Source organism: Macrotis lagotis, chromosome 2 (genome assembly GCF_037893015.1).
Source record: "Macrotis lagotis isolate mMagLag1 chromosome 2, bilby.v1.9.chrom.fasta, whole genome shotgun sequence".
Classification (NCBI taxonomy): Eukaryota; Metazoa; Chordata; class Mammalia; order Peramelemorphia; family Peramelidae; genus Macrotis; species Macrotis lagotis.
This window is the reverse complement of record NC_133659.1, coordinates 303,592,531-303,608,259: the sequence shown is the minus strand read 5'-3', so window position 1 is coordinate 303,608,259 and position 15,729 is coordinate 303,592,531. Positions and strand designations below refer to the sequence as shown.

The 15,729-nt window shown below is 32.3% G+C and overlaps 1 long non-coding RNA gene across 1 annotated transcript in view; it reads left to right on the top strand.

The window, feature by feature from the left end:
* LOC141511764 (uncharacterized) overlaps positions 1–15,729 on the top strand; it is a 477,953-nt gene that overhangs the window by 242,527 nt on the left and 219,697 nt on the right. The window lies entirely within an intron of this gene.

The window sequence follows — 15,729 nt, the reverse complement described above, 5'->3', positions numbered from 1 at the left end:
CATTAAGTTCTCCATCTCTTGTTGGTATTAAATTCTTCCCTTCCCTAAATAAATTTAATAAACTATTCCTTGTTCTTTTTTTTTTTTTGCAAGGCAGTGGGGTTAAGTGGATTGCCTAAGGCCACACAGCTAGCAAATTAGTGTCTGAGGCTGTATTTGAACTCAGGTACTCCTGACTCCAGGGCTGGTACTCTATCCACTGCACCACCTAGCCACCCCAAACTATTCCTTGTTCTAATTAGCTTATGGTAGCACCCTTTATGTCAAAATCATATCCTCATTTTGATCTTATCTTGGTAGAGTGTGAGTTGTCCTATGTTTGATTTCTGCCATATTATTTTCTAGTTTCCCCAGAAGTTTTGGTCAAATAGTGAGTTCTTATCCCAGAAACTAATGTCTATGGGTTTATCAAACAGTAAATAAGAATAGTCATGTACTACTATGTCTTGTGTACCTAATCTATTCCACTGATCCACTACCCTTTTTCTTGGCCAGAACCAAATAGTTTAATGATTGATGCTTTATAACATATATATATATATATATATATATATATATATATATATATATATACCATGTACAGTTAGACTCCCTTTTCAATTTTTTCTTTTCAATGATTTTCGTGGCTTTTTTTGTTCCACTATATGAATTTTGTTATTATTTGTTCTAGATCTACAAAATATTTTTTGGTAGTAAGATCAAGATGCCATTGAATGTGTATATTAATTTAATTAGAATTGTTATTTTTATTGTATTAGTTCAGCCTGCTTTTGAGCAATTGATTTTCTTCCAGTTCTTTAGATCTGAATTTGGGTGAAAAGTGTTTCGTAATTTTGTTCATGTAGTTCTTAGGTTTGTTTGGGTATGTGAACTCCTAAATATTTAAATTGTCTAGTTATTTTAAATGAAATTGCTCTTTCTATCTCTTGTTGCTAGACTTTGTTGGTAACATATAGATTTGCTGACTATTTATTTGAATTTATTTTATAGCCTACAACTTGCTAAAGTTATTGCTTCAAGTGGTTTTTAGTTGATTCTCTAAGAAGCTTACCAGCATATGATGTGCAAAGAGTAAGTGTCTTGGTGCCTCATCATTGCTAATTCCTTTCTTTTCTTTTTTTGCTTTTGCTAAAGCTAACATTTCTCGTACAATTTCTATTGAAAATAGTGATGATAATAGTAGGCATCCTTGCTTTACCAATGGTTTTATTGGGAATGCTTCTAGCATACCCCATTACATATAATCTTGCAAATTGTTTTAGATACTGCATATCACTTTAAGGAAATTTCCATTTGCAATAAGCCATTTTTACAATATATTTTGTATGTTTATTTTACATCTGCCTTCTCCTTGTAGAATATAAGCATGCTGAAAGCTATGCTTCATTATTGGCTTGATATCCTCATATTTTAGCAATAACTAGCATATAATAGGCTAATAAATATTTGTTAATCGATCTTTCTCTATTTTTGTCAAAGCAGGACGAATATATTGGCAAGGCAACTGAAGGATTATGCTCTTGCTGTGCATTTGAGGAGGAAAAAAATTAAAAATTAGGAGCACAGATTTGGAACTAGAAGGCAATCATTCAACCCAATTCCCTAATTTTTTTCAGATGAAAAAAATAAATCCCAGAGACATTAAGTGATTTGCCAAAATTCATACAGGGTTTTGAGCTCCATTTGAATGCTTTTCATCTTACTCCAAATCTAAAAGTGGTTATACTCTACCATGCTGCCTCATATTTATTCAACTATGAAAATGAATTATGACACATTAAGCTCAATCAAAATTTTAGTTGCAATACTGAACCAAATCTTTTGAAAAAAAGTGAAAAAAATATTTCTCCATTTGAAAAAATCAAGATGGAATTATATAGCGAATGAAACTCCAAAATATAGGGGGATTTTTTCCCCCTAAACACAACTGCCATAGACATAGCACTGGGCTTTTAAACCTTGTCATTTAAGCAACTTCCCCTACTTAAAGAGGTCCTAGGTGTAGACATTTCTGTTTTTCACAATAGAAAGGAATCAGCATCAGAGAACTACAGGACAATAAAAATACTATTTTTCTAATTGGTAATTTTGTAGCTACACATATTTGAATGGAACAATTTCATTCTAATTAAATAGAATGAAAACCATCTCTAGCAACTTGCTGCATAATGAATCAGCAATTACAAGACTAAGTCATTATGCTGCTAACCTTTAAAAAGAATCCTTTTCCATAAAACACTTCCACCAATGTCTATTATGACTCTTATGGTGAGAGAGTAGTCTTTATTGTTGTAGCTGTTATCTTATTAAATGTTATGAATTGTGGAATTTGACCAAAGACTATATTACCTTTAATTTTAAAAAATGTTACCATATTATGTAATTCTGCAATATCGCATACTATGTATTTCTTCCTTAAGGATGTGATTTCTCTCATCACATTCAACTTAGATCAATGCATACTATGGGAATGATGTAAAGACTAACAAACTGCCTTCTGTGGGGGTGGGGTGGGGGAAGGGAAGCAAGCTTGGGGAGAAATTGTAAAACTTAAAATAAATAAAACCTTTCTAAAATTAAAAAAATAGGCATTTGTCTGAAAAAAACTCTTTTATAGAAGCAAAGAAAACAAATGTTTATTGTTAATATCAGTCCTTTATTTTAAGTTCAACAGAATTTTCTTGTCTGTGTATCTGACAGGAAGACAATAAGAATCCTAGGTGATGAAAATCAGAAAAAAAATTGCCTTTCTATGAGTTTAGGTTTAATCATTTAGAAAGATTTTATTTATTTTGAATTTTACAATTTCCCCTCCAATCTAATATCCTAGAACACTGCAAAATTTGGAAAGTAATAGTTTTGTCTTAAATCGGACCCAACAGATGACAAATTGCTTTGTGAAGTGTCTTTTAGCTCACGAAACACGGAACACATCTGTGAAACACATTCTCCGCACTACTTTTCTTTCCTGGATAACATCCTATATCAAGAACTTTCTGGTACAGATAAAATACCTATCCTGAAGTAAAGAGAACTCATCTTCCTGAGTTCAAATCTGGCTTCAGTTCCATAGTCACTGGATTATCCTGGGCAAGTCACTTAATCCTGTTTGCTTCAGTTTTCTTATCTGTAAAATGAGCAAACCACTGCAGTTATTCTTTGCCAAGAAAATTCCAAATGGTGTCAGAAAGACTGAGACGTGACTGAAAAATACCTGAACAACAGCAGCATCCTATATGTATTCTTTTGATTGAAGGAAACTAGTTTCTTTCTTTCTTTGGTATTATGGATAGGCTTTAGAATTCTTGTTTATTTTTGTCCTCAAATTTATGCATTATCCTCACTTTTTAGAATCCCAGTTCTTTGCTAAATTTAGCACTTCCTTTTTTCTGCTTTGGTCAGTTTATACATGCATCAGACCCAGTGAATCATGTATTTTGTGTATTTCTTGTAAGGTCAAAACAATTTTCATTTGTAGTTTCTAGCAGAAAACACAAATGTAATTCATCACTTTTTTCATTTTATATTAATTTCTTCCATGTGACTGTAATAGGGTCATTGATGGAATATTGAATCTTCAGTAAGAATGAAGCAGGGGAACTCTGGGCAAAAAAAGATATTTTATTCTGCCCCCCCCTTTTACTATATTAAGACAAATGCCATAAACCTTTCTTTTTTGTTTCTTACAAGGCAGCCAGATAGGCAAGGAATGAACCTAAGTAGATGGGTACACTCTGTTACAATAGTTAATTTAAAAAAACTGTTAAATTTTCCATTTTTTAATATTGACTCTATATAGTCTGGTATTATTACATCTAAACTAGTGTCTCCAAGTTGTTACACCAGACCCTCCTATTTATAATCATAAATTCCCTGATGCTACTTTGTTAACAAATACTCTAACTTCCAATCAAGCTGACACCTTTAGCTAAGATATTAAAAATGCTTCACCTTAATTTAAGATTTTAAGATTAATCTATAATTTTAGCTCCTCCAGACATGCACAGAAACAAAACTTTATGTCACAGGAAGAGCAACTATTTAGTCCTTAGTGCCACCCTAACCCTGCCCTAAAGTCCTCTCTGCATAGGAGGTGAGCTACACTCCTTTAAAAGTTTTGCTCACTCTCTCCAAATTGCTGATTTTAGCTAATCTTACCTGATCATTCCTGTTTTTTACTTAGTTGTATTCCTCTTCTCCCCTTCCCCTTTCCCCCTTCTTAACTTGATATTCTCAACAATCTAGCTTGTAGCTGTTTCTTCTTTGCTTAACTTCACTACTTCAATTAAAAACTCATTTTCTTTACCTTACTGCCTTCCTAAAGAACTCTACCTTTGAATTAAAATTTATAGTCTTCTCTTATTCTCTCGAGTCAGACAGCTTTGTGATTTCTTCACTGATAAACAAATCCCTACTGATCGATGCAAGCCTCCCTGAGCAATTTTCTCTGCTTTGGGAAGACATTTGGATCATGTATTATATGATCATGGGCAAGTCATCTGATTCTTCTAGTTCTGATCTGATTTATTAAATGAAGAGATTGGACTAGATCATTAAATATGTCAACAAAAATTTATTAAAGTTCTTACTATGTTCCAGATACAGTGCTTAAATGACCTTTAAGTTCCCTTCCAGCTCTAATAGCTGACATCTATAAACTCTATTTTAAGGGTGTGAAGCATAGATGTTTGATGTGGTACACCCATATTAAAATACTATCTTCAAGCCACTCATCAATAATTAACATTTTACAATCTTCTATGTATTCTATTTTTTTGTCTTTTGAAATGCTATGATTTTAATCCCTAGAACTATAAAAATGAATAAGAATTGTTAATACTTTCATATCTTTCAATTCTTTTCACTGAATATAGTTTACAAATAAAAGAACACAATCTGCACAATTTAAATTGAGGTGCAACATTCCATTTTAGTTTTTTTAATCTCTTCTTTGTTTTTTAAACTATCAGTTTTCCTTTATCACTGGAGGATTTCCAAGAAGAGAAGGAATACTACTTTAAAAAGAGCAGGATAAATATGTGATAAATGATTAGGAGAAAATATGGAGAAATTTGCAGAGAGAAGGTAAAACAAAGATTTCTGTATTGAGAATACAAAACTAAAATAGATGTGAAAACAAAAGAAATGCATGTCTGATGTGTATACTTCTGTTATTGATGATTTTCTTATTTTGGGGTTTTCTTTCTACCTATAACAGTTGCATGTCTTAATAGGTAATAATTAAGAGGTTCTTTTGGTAAAACATTTAAACGTCTTTTTGGCAATCTGGTTATAAGCTTCCATGAATACAGTTCATCAGATGAAATAGGAAAAGCTCATCTGTGAGTTGGTAAAAATCTTTGTAAATTGGTACAGTAAATATTTCAAAAGATATCTTGGTATACTGAGGAGATCATGTTACTTGGCACAATAAGATCTGAATTCAGCATCTATGTAATTCACCCTACTCAACTCTAAAATTAGATAGTTGGACTAGATGACTGCTAAGGTCCTTTGTGAGATCTACATCGATAATCCAGTTATTCCGAGGAATAACCACTGCTTGGGCTTCTCTGTTAGGACTCTGTTAGAAGACCCATGACTGCATCTTTGACACAGTATAATATCTGAATAGAATTTTTGTGAATGGGTAAAGGATAAAAATGAACGACCAAACAGAAATATAATTAAATAGATAAATGGATGTGTAAATAAATAAACCAATGAATGAATAAATTAAACTGCTTTCCTCATCTCAAAAGATTACAAAGATAAAATATGCCATAAAAATTTTTGCTCCATTCTCCAGGAGAGAGGTGGTAAAGGATAGGAACAAAATTCTCAAAAGAACAACAAACAGCATTAACAACCATATTAAAGAATGGACTGAGTCATCAGTAGCAAGAAATATTGAAATCAAAATAATTCTTGCAATCTACAATAAATACATTGCTAGTGACAAAAGACAGAAACAGTTATATGCACATTAAATTATTATTAGTGGATTTTGGAAGTAGTCTAACCATTCTGGATCTTAGTATAGAATTAAGTACAGAGAGTGACTGAAATGTTCATACCCTTTGACCCAGAGATCCCACTACTAAGTATATATGTCACGAATCTCATTGATATAAAAAAGAAAGATGTCATTCATACAAAATTAATTACAGAAACATTTTCTGTGATAAAGATGAATTAAAAACTAAGTAGATTCCCTCCAAACCAAGAAATAGTCGAACCAATTGTGATATTAATGCAAAGAACTGTATTATAAGAACAACTGATAACCAAGATGAATATAAACTATGTCAAGACTTACATGAACTAATGGAAAATAAAGGAAAACCTAGGAAATCAATCTATGCAATGAATATAACAAGGTGACGCAATAATCATCGATCAAAAACAAAGCTTTTGAAATTATGGAGAACGGTGACTCATTATGACATACAATAAAACACTATTCCCAAGTATGACCACAGTGTCTAGTATGTTAAGTACTGAAATGTCTATAGAATATTGATAGATTCGCTCCCCTTTCCTCATGTTTTTGCCAAAATCCATATATATGGAAAATTGTAAACAGTATTTTCTTTTTATGTTATGATTGCTTGCACTATTTTTTTCTTTTCTTACTTCTCTTAAAAATATTATAAGGAATGTCTCCCTAAAAAGGGGGAAAGAAGGGATGCAAAGACATGGGTTTTATGGTGAGGTAAAAACAAAAATAAAAACAACAACGATATATTAAAAATACAACATTCTCACCGATACTATCACATGCAAACTTTATACTAATACTCAGACATTATTCTTGTCTTATATCTGTGTCTTAGAGGAGTTAATTGACTCACCCAGGGTGACCTAACCAATAAATGTCACATCTTGGACTAAAACTGACTGGTATTCTTTCTACTACACAGAGGGGTCAAATATGGAGTTAAGAGCTGTTACCTGTTCACAAAAGCCAAAAGTGTGATTCAAACCAGATTAAAATAGAATTAGGTGATATATAACAAAATAAATTTTAAAGTATTATATAGCAAAGATAGTGTTAACTTGTGGTTTTCTAAGTTATTATGCAGTCCAAAGGAATTCATTTTGAAACTAAAACCATTCACTACTTCATACCAACATACTTTGGGGGAAAAAATAAAGAGAATTTAGAAAAAAATACAAAATGGAATAAATTACAATCATTTTCCTTAGGGAGACTTCATGGGCTTATATATCTTGAAGCTCAAGGTTCCAGTCTCAGTTCTACTCCACTCTGACTGTGTGACCCTGGGCAAGAAACTGAGATTCTTAATGCTCTAGGCCATTTTCTAACACTTTAAGCTGCAGAACAATGTCAACTTGCATTGGCAGAGAGTTTCCCCATCCTTAATTCCTACAACAATGAATTCCCAGACCCAGACCCATTCTCTATTCCACTCATAGGGGGAAAATTGGTATTATTTGTCCTGTAGTAGCCATAGTTATAAAAGATAACCTTATGTTAGGAAGAATACTATGCAAAGGTCAATGATCATCTAGTTTCCCTTTTCACTAAAATAAACAGAAAAATTGGTTAGTAGCTACAGGGTATTACAAAATATTTTTGACAAGGAAGATCACTAATACTGAAATAGACAAAGAGAGGTGATGGACTTTTTCTTTGATAATATATTAAATGAAAACAGAATTTTCTAGAATGAATTAGATGTATTGTTTCAGGTTTACACTACCTTTTCAAGGTCTCTTCTCTCTTCATGTTTATGTCCTTTTCTAAAAACTTTAAAGATCATGGTTAACCAAAAATTATAAACATCTATCTCTTGTGAAGCAATTATTTCTTATATAAATCTGACAATCCATTTAATGTTTCTGTCTCCAGGTATGAAATGACCTGGAATTATGACCTACTATTAGTAGTGTGCACTCGTGATAGACATATAAGAAAAACTGACCGAAGAGATTTTTTTTTGTTGGAGACATACCACCAGGAAGAAAGCCTGGCTTAGTGGATTCATCCTTTCCTCCAGCTGTTTTGAGATTCCAATGTACTACTTCCTGCCTTGGGAAATGAAAGCATCATCCACTGCTATAGTGGAATATATTAAGGTCTTTATCTTGCTCCTCATACCTCCATAGGCCAGGTTGTAAATGGAAAATTAATCTTTTATTAGAACAAAGAGCACAGAAGAATGAAAGGTTATGGGCTGAAAATCATAGTTGGAAAATGGCAATATATTTCTATTCCATTTGCTTAAAAATCAACTTGGTTTCTCTCACTTATAAATATGTCCTAAATATTGAGATGAATTGGGAAATATAGGGAATGACACATATGAAAAATCATATATATATAATTAAGAATATATAAGGAGAATATATTATATAAGAATATATAATATAAGAGATGTTTGCTTCAAAAGAGATAAACATTTATAATTTTGTTTAATAGCCATGAGCTTTGAACATTTCAGAAAAAAGAAATAAGGGAAGAGAGAGAGAGAGAGAGAGAGAGAATTTATTTACTAAAGACTGGAAAAATCCTGAAGTATTTTATACTCTTATTTATTTTTAATTACATTTTATTTTATTTTGAAAGTCCCAGCCTCTCTCCAACAACTAAGAAAATAAGAAAACAAAATCTTTGTTATAAGCATGTAGAGACAAAAAAAATTTTGGCCATGAGCAACAAAAGAAAAATTCTCAGTCTTCAAATTGAAATTGGTCAGGTCTCTAACAGGAAGTGAATACTATATTTATTTTGAATTCTTTGTAATTATGGTTTGTCATCATGTTCATCAGAGTACCTGAGGACTTCAATATTATTTGTCCTTACAATAGTTATTGGTAAAAAATTGGTTCTACTGATTCTTCTCAACTTATTCTGCTTCAGTTCATACAAATTTTCCCAGGTTTCTTTAAAATTTCTTATGGTACAATATTTCTTATGGTACAATAGTACCATAAGTACCATAGTACATAGTATCATAAGTACATAGTACCATTTCTTATGGTACAATAGTATTCTCATATTTTATTATTAATAACTTGTTCATTGACATACCAATACCTCTTACATCTTTAGGAAAAATTGTAAGATTTAAAAGTGAAATGCACCTTAGACATATGCTTGTATAGATGGGGGAAAGTGAAGAAACATAAGATGAAATTACTTGCCCATGGACAGAGATAATATATAGCAGAGCCAAATCCTCTGATTATATAGCTTCTCAATATAACATTCTCCTAAATCAAGATGAAAAGGATTGCAGAAAGTTGGGAAACAATTTTTTAGCTAGCATTTCTGACAAAAGAATCATTTCTAAAATAGAGAACAGAGTCAAAATTGTAAGAATACATGCCATGGGGGCAGCTAGGTAGTGCATAGAATACAGTGGATAGAACACAGGCCCTGGAGTCTGGAGGACCTGAGTTCACATCTGATCTCAGAAACAAAATAGTTACCTAGCTGTGTGACCTTGGGCAAGTCACTTAACCCCACTGCCTTATAAAAATACAAAAAAAAAAGAATACATGTCATTCCTCAATTGGGATAAATGGTCAAAGGATATGAACAAGCATTTTTCAGATGAAGAAATTAAAGCTATCTAAAGTCATCTGATAAAAATGCTCCAAATCATTATTGATTAGGAAAATACAAATTAAAACATCTCTGAGGCACAGCCCATACCTATGCATTGGGCAATTTGATGGAAAAACAAAGTTCAGTGAACAATACTGCAGAGGATGTGGGAAAACAGGGACATTTATAAACTACTTGGTAGAGTTGTGAACTGATTCAGCCATTTTGGAGATAAATTTGGAACAACTCCAAAGGATAAACAAAATTGTGCATACCCTGTAATACTGTATTGCTGTCTCCCAAAGAGATTACAAAAAAGTAGGGGGGAGATATAAATGTGCAAAAATATTTTTAGTATTATAATACAAAGGATTGGAAATTGAGGGGATTAATTGGGGAATGGCTGACCCAGTTTTGGGATATGAATGAGATGGAGTACTATTGTTCTGTAAAAAATCGTGAGTCACCGCTTCAGAAAAGTATGAAGTATGAAAAGACTTGAATGAACTAATGCTGAGTGAAGTGAGCAAAAACAGGAGATTATTGTGCACATTAACAGCAACATTTGAGATGACTGATTATTATGCATGTAACTTCCCTCAGCAGTTCAGGAATCAAGGTCAATTATGAGAGACCTGTTAAGGAAAATGTCATCCACATCACGGAAAAGAACTATGGAGTCTGAATGCAAACCAAAGCATATTATTTTCCATTTTAAAAATTGTTTTCGTCTTTATGTTTGTTCCCTCTTATGTATTTCCCTTCATTCTGTTCCTTCTTTCACAATGTGATTCATATGGAAATATGTTTATCATATGTGTTTGACTCTATCAGATTACTTCCTATGAAGGGGAGGGTGGAGAGAATGGTGGGCGGGGAGAAAAATGTCAAATTCATAATTTTACCAATAATGAATATTGAAAACTATCTTTGCATGTAGTTGGAAAAATAAATAAATTTAGATAAAATTCATATATATATATATATATATATATATATATATATATATATATACATATATATATATATATACTTTTCCAATCCCACTCTATCTTGCCTGCTCCAAGATCTAATTGTCTTTCACCACGACTAATTTTTTCCTAACAATTTTCCTTATCTCTAGTTTTCCTCTCTATTTTATCCTTCCCTTTTCCCTTCTCTGGTGCAACCTGCACACTCCTGCTAGACTAGTCTTCTTAATGAACCAATGCATCAATCAAAAATCTGTTGCTTGCCAAAGAAAGTTCAAACTCATTTTCATCTACTTAAGATCCTCTATAATCTGATTCTAATGTATTTTGATGACTCTCTCTCTCTCTCTCTCTCTCTCTCTCTCTCTCTCTCTCTCTCTCTCTGTCTGTCTGTCTGTCTCTCTCTCTCTCTCTCTCTCTCTCTCTCTTTCTGTCTGTCTGTCTCTCTCTCTCTCTCTCTCTCTCTCTCTCTCTTTCTGTCTGTCTCACTCTCTCTTTCTCTCTCTCTTCATTGATCTATTCAAAAATGTCTTAATTCTATCTAGGAACTTTGCTGCTTCAGGGCAGGACCAATATTTTCAAACTAAAAGGTCTTTTCATTAAAAATATGTAAGAGGCTGTAGAAATGTTTTAATTATTTATTATTAAATTATAATTATAATAAATTATAATTATTATAAGTTATTTATTATTTTTTACTGTTGTTTAATGGTGCCAAGAACAATGTTCTGTGTAAAGTACTCATTACTTAGTTAATTATATATACCTCATCAGCTACCTTAAAAAATATATTCAGTTCTTCATTAATTCAGTCAGTAAAGTTTTTATTATATACATGCATGTTTTATACAAAACATCGTATATGAAGCTCCTTTTCATATTTTAATACATATATTACTGAGGAAAGATAATGTGATTAATGAAAAGTTGATTTTGGAATCAGAACAATTTGAATCAAAGTTACATTTCTGATATTTAGTGTCTATATGACCCTGGAAAAGTCACTTAACCACTCAGTAACACATGGAACTCTCAAATACTAGCAGACACATGAATATACATTGGTGTAGAGAGTTGAATCATTAGGGCTCCCTCTAGATTCATCAAGTTACAGCTCTGGACTAAATATATTCATATGAACTCTTATGAATACCTGTATAGACCTGTATATATAAAACATTACAGATAATCATATATCTAGATAGATAGATAGATATTTGGATACAAGCAAAACTCAAACTACTACCACTAACTTTGTTGAAATACTTATTCTGTGCAATGTTAGTTACATACCTAGCTAGATCTCTTTCCAATATTTAAAATTTTTTTTTTATTTTTAAGGCAATGGGGTTAAGTGACTTTCCCAAGGTCCCATAGCTAGGCAATTATTAAGTGTATTAGACCAAATTTGAATTCACGTCCTCTTGACTCCAGGACTGGTGCTCTATCCACTGTGCCATGTAGCTGCCATCTTTCCAATCTCATCAAAAAAAAAAGAAGACAATACTTTCAGTAATATCAATAGATTTAAAATATTTATTTTATTTTTAGTTTATAGAATAAAGCAAGCATTTCCACAACCTAATGCAATGAAAAACTGATTGTACGTAGATCTGCAAATCTACTATGTACAATTTTCTATTTCTTTATATACAACAAATTTATCATTTGGGATTCCTTGTTTTTCTTCCCCTTCCCCTTTCCTAGCAAAGAACACTAATATGTGTATATGTATATGTATTTATAAAATTATTCTAAAAATGCTTCTAATGATTAGTTCTTTCCATGTATTCATATAGCATATATATGCTATTTATTGCTAATTTGGGTGTTTATAAATAGGCAAAAGTCACTTATTCATTTAACGCAATTTTAAAAACAGTATTGCTGTAACTATATACAATATTCTCTTGATTCTGCTAATTTTGCTGTTCATTATTTTATGTAAGTCTTTCCGTGTTCACATTAATAGAAATCTGGACAGCAATACAAAAGGGATGGTAACAGTTCAATCATTCCAAAATTTTCATAACTCTGAAAAGCCAGCTCCTTCTAGGATGTATGTATGTATATGTTTGTATGTATGTATATGTATGAATGCATGTGTTTATACAATACATGTACAATACATGTACAAATGGTTAATTATATACATACAAATTATATACATACAAACATGTATTTGAACATACTGAGACATTTCATTGTGTATGTGGGAATGTATGAGTGTATCCATATTTGCATTCATGAAAAACATCCCAATTTCATTAATATTAATATTTATATTTTTATCATTAAGGTTTGCATTACTAATAATTTTTTATTTTAATTTATAGCTTTCTGCCTTCATCAGAAATTCTTTGCATGAGCAGAAACAGCTATACTAATGAATTTTTTGTACTGTTTTGAATAAGGAATGTATTTTTATGATAAATCATTCTTGTATATTCTCCAATTTTGTGTATAGAAATGATAAGAAAATACTGGACTTTAAAGCAGTGTGTAGAAAAAAAAACCTTTTATATCCTAAATAAGTTTTCTTAGGGAAAAAGATACAAGAAGATCTCAGTTGCATTCTTTGAGGAAAGAATTCATTCCGTAGATTTTGGTGTCAGTCGAGTCATAAATGGCACATGGAGTCAGGGACTTTCCCTTGGGGTATTAAACTTTGAAGGCTCTAATAATATTTGAAATCCTTCAGTGGCTTAAAAAAATCATAGTTTAGCATATAAGTAGCACCAATAATTCACTAAAATAGGAAACTTTCAGAGGTCAGACTGGGCTAATGTTTCCTTTTATACTTTCCACAAGTTCTAAAATGATCAAATGATTCTTAAAACTTGCCCTAAAATGGAAATTGTTAAAAGCAGTTTGTGCCAGGTTTCATTAATATTTCCTTTAAGCATCTAGCATGCCCAGCATGATCCCCACCATAAGTAGTAAGTAAATTACTAAATTTGGTATTAGGGAGATCTGAATTTGAACCCTACCTTTGACAGTTACCAACTCTGTGTCCTTACATAAATCATTCCATCTTTACTCATTTAAAAATATTTTAATTTTTATTGATATTTTATTTTTCCAAATACATATTATGAAAGTTTTTCAATATTCATCCAAATCCCTTTGTATATTTTAAGTTGCAAAATTTCCTTCCACCCTCCCTTCCCACTGTCCTCCTCTTACTAGCTAACAGTCAGGTTAATATTGTACATACACATTTGTGTTAAAAATAGATACAGATTAATCATTTTTGGTATGAAAATTAGGATTAAAGGAAAGAAATGCATAATAGATATTTTATAAGAAGTGAATGTAGTGTTCAGTGGATTTTGAAGGATTTGGGGGTTTTTTGTTTGTTGTTTTTCTTCCTCTGGATGGGGATAGCATTGTCCATAGCCAGTCTAATCTGGTTGTCTCTGAACTGCTGAGAGCAACTACTTTCATCAAGGTTGATCATCTCACAATGTTGCTATTAATGTGTCCAATATTATCTTGGTTCTTCTCCCTTCACGCAGCATCAGATCCTATAACTCATTCCATGCTTCCCTAGAGTCTGACCATTTAAGCTTTCTTATAGATCAATAGTATTCCATAGTATTCATGTACCATAACTTGCCTTTCCCCAACTGAAGGGGATTCCCTTAATTTCCAGTTCTTTGCCACTATGAAAAGAGCTGCTATGAATATTTTGGAACATGTGGGACTTTTCTCATTTTCATGATTTCTACTGGATATAGACCTAGAATTGAAATTGCTGGGTCAAAGGGTATAAATAGATTTAGTGCTCTTTGGGAATAATTCCATCTTAATCCAGAATGATTGGATTCATTCACAACTCCTCCAGCAATGCATTAGTGTCCCAAACTTTCCACAACCTCTCCAACATTCATCATTTTGCCTTTTTGTGATCTTAGCCAGTCTGTTAGCTCATTTATTAAATAAGACTTTGCTTAAAGACTTCTTAGGCCAATTCCAGCTTTAACTCTATAATACAATGGCTTTATTATTAGCTGACTAAAGATACCAGATATCTAATATCAGAAATCCATGGGAAGAGCAACATTTCTTGTATTTGAACACATTGGTATGTACGATATAAGAAGCATAAATACACACAGCTTGTTAAGAGAGAATGGCAACCTTAGATGACAGTGGCTGGCCATGTACATACCCCAAATTCCAAGACTTTACTGAAATTTCATGCTTGCAATTACAGATAAATGGCACATGGAGAACTTGTACCCATCCCAGACTATTCTGAGGCAAGAGTTCAAATCCACAGATCATTGAGGTTTTTTGCCACTGGCTTTTTAAAAATCATATTTCTTAATTGGTTCCAGTGGAGGTAGCTAAAGTTACAATGGCCCCAGCTGTGAAGCCTGAGGTGAATATTGCCATATCTGTATTTTGCCTCTCTCCACGACAGCTCCCTTTGCTCCCTGTGATTGCCTGGTGGGCATGGTTTTCACTGACAATATACAGCCTTGTTTACTTCCATTTTGTTCTTCTATATTTCTCTTCAATGGCTTGATATGGTAAAAAGAGTACTGAATGTTTCATTCAACTCAATAAAGATTTATGATTTCATATATGCTGTCAGATACTACATTAGGAGCTGAGAACATAAAGACAAACACATAGCAGAATCTGCCTTCATCAAGTTTACAACTGATTAGGGAAAACTATATACAGATGAATTCAAGCTTGCTATATCTAGGTCCTCATTTTTCTACTTAGCTCCAGTCCCTCATCACCACTGTTTTGCTGTGTATCTTCATGGCTATTCCATAAATGTCCCAATCTCAACATGTATAAAATAAAATGCATTACCTTCTCTGACATACAGCCTACTCCTTAATTTTCTTTTCCTGATAAAGGTACCACATAAGCCTTAAAATGTAAGATTCAGTCTTGCAAACAGACTATCCTTCCTCTCCAATCTAAAAATGTACCAAATATTTTCAAGTTTGCATTTACAATATCCCTTTTCGCCACCTTCTGATATTCATGTCATTCCCTTGCTCAAGGAGATTCGATGGTTCCATGCTACAAATATAATTAATTAGAAGCCAGAAGATTCAGTTTCAATATTGGTTTTATATAAATGGACAAGTCATAATCTCTTTGAAACACAGTTGTTTTTTTTCCCACTCTTTCAGTCAAATAGAGTTAATGTTA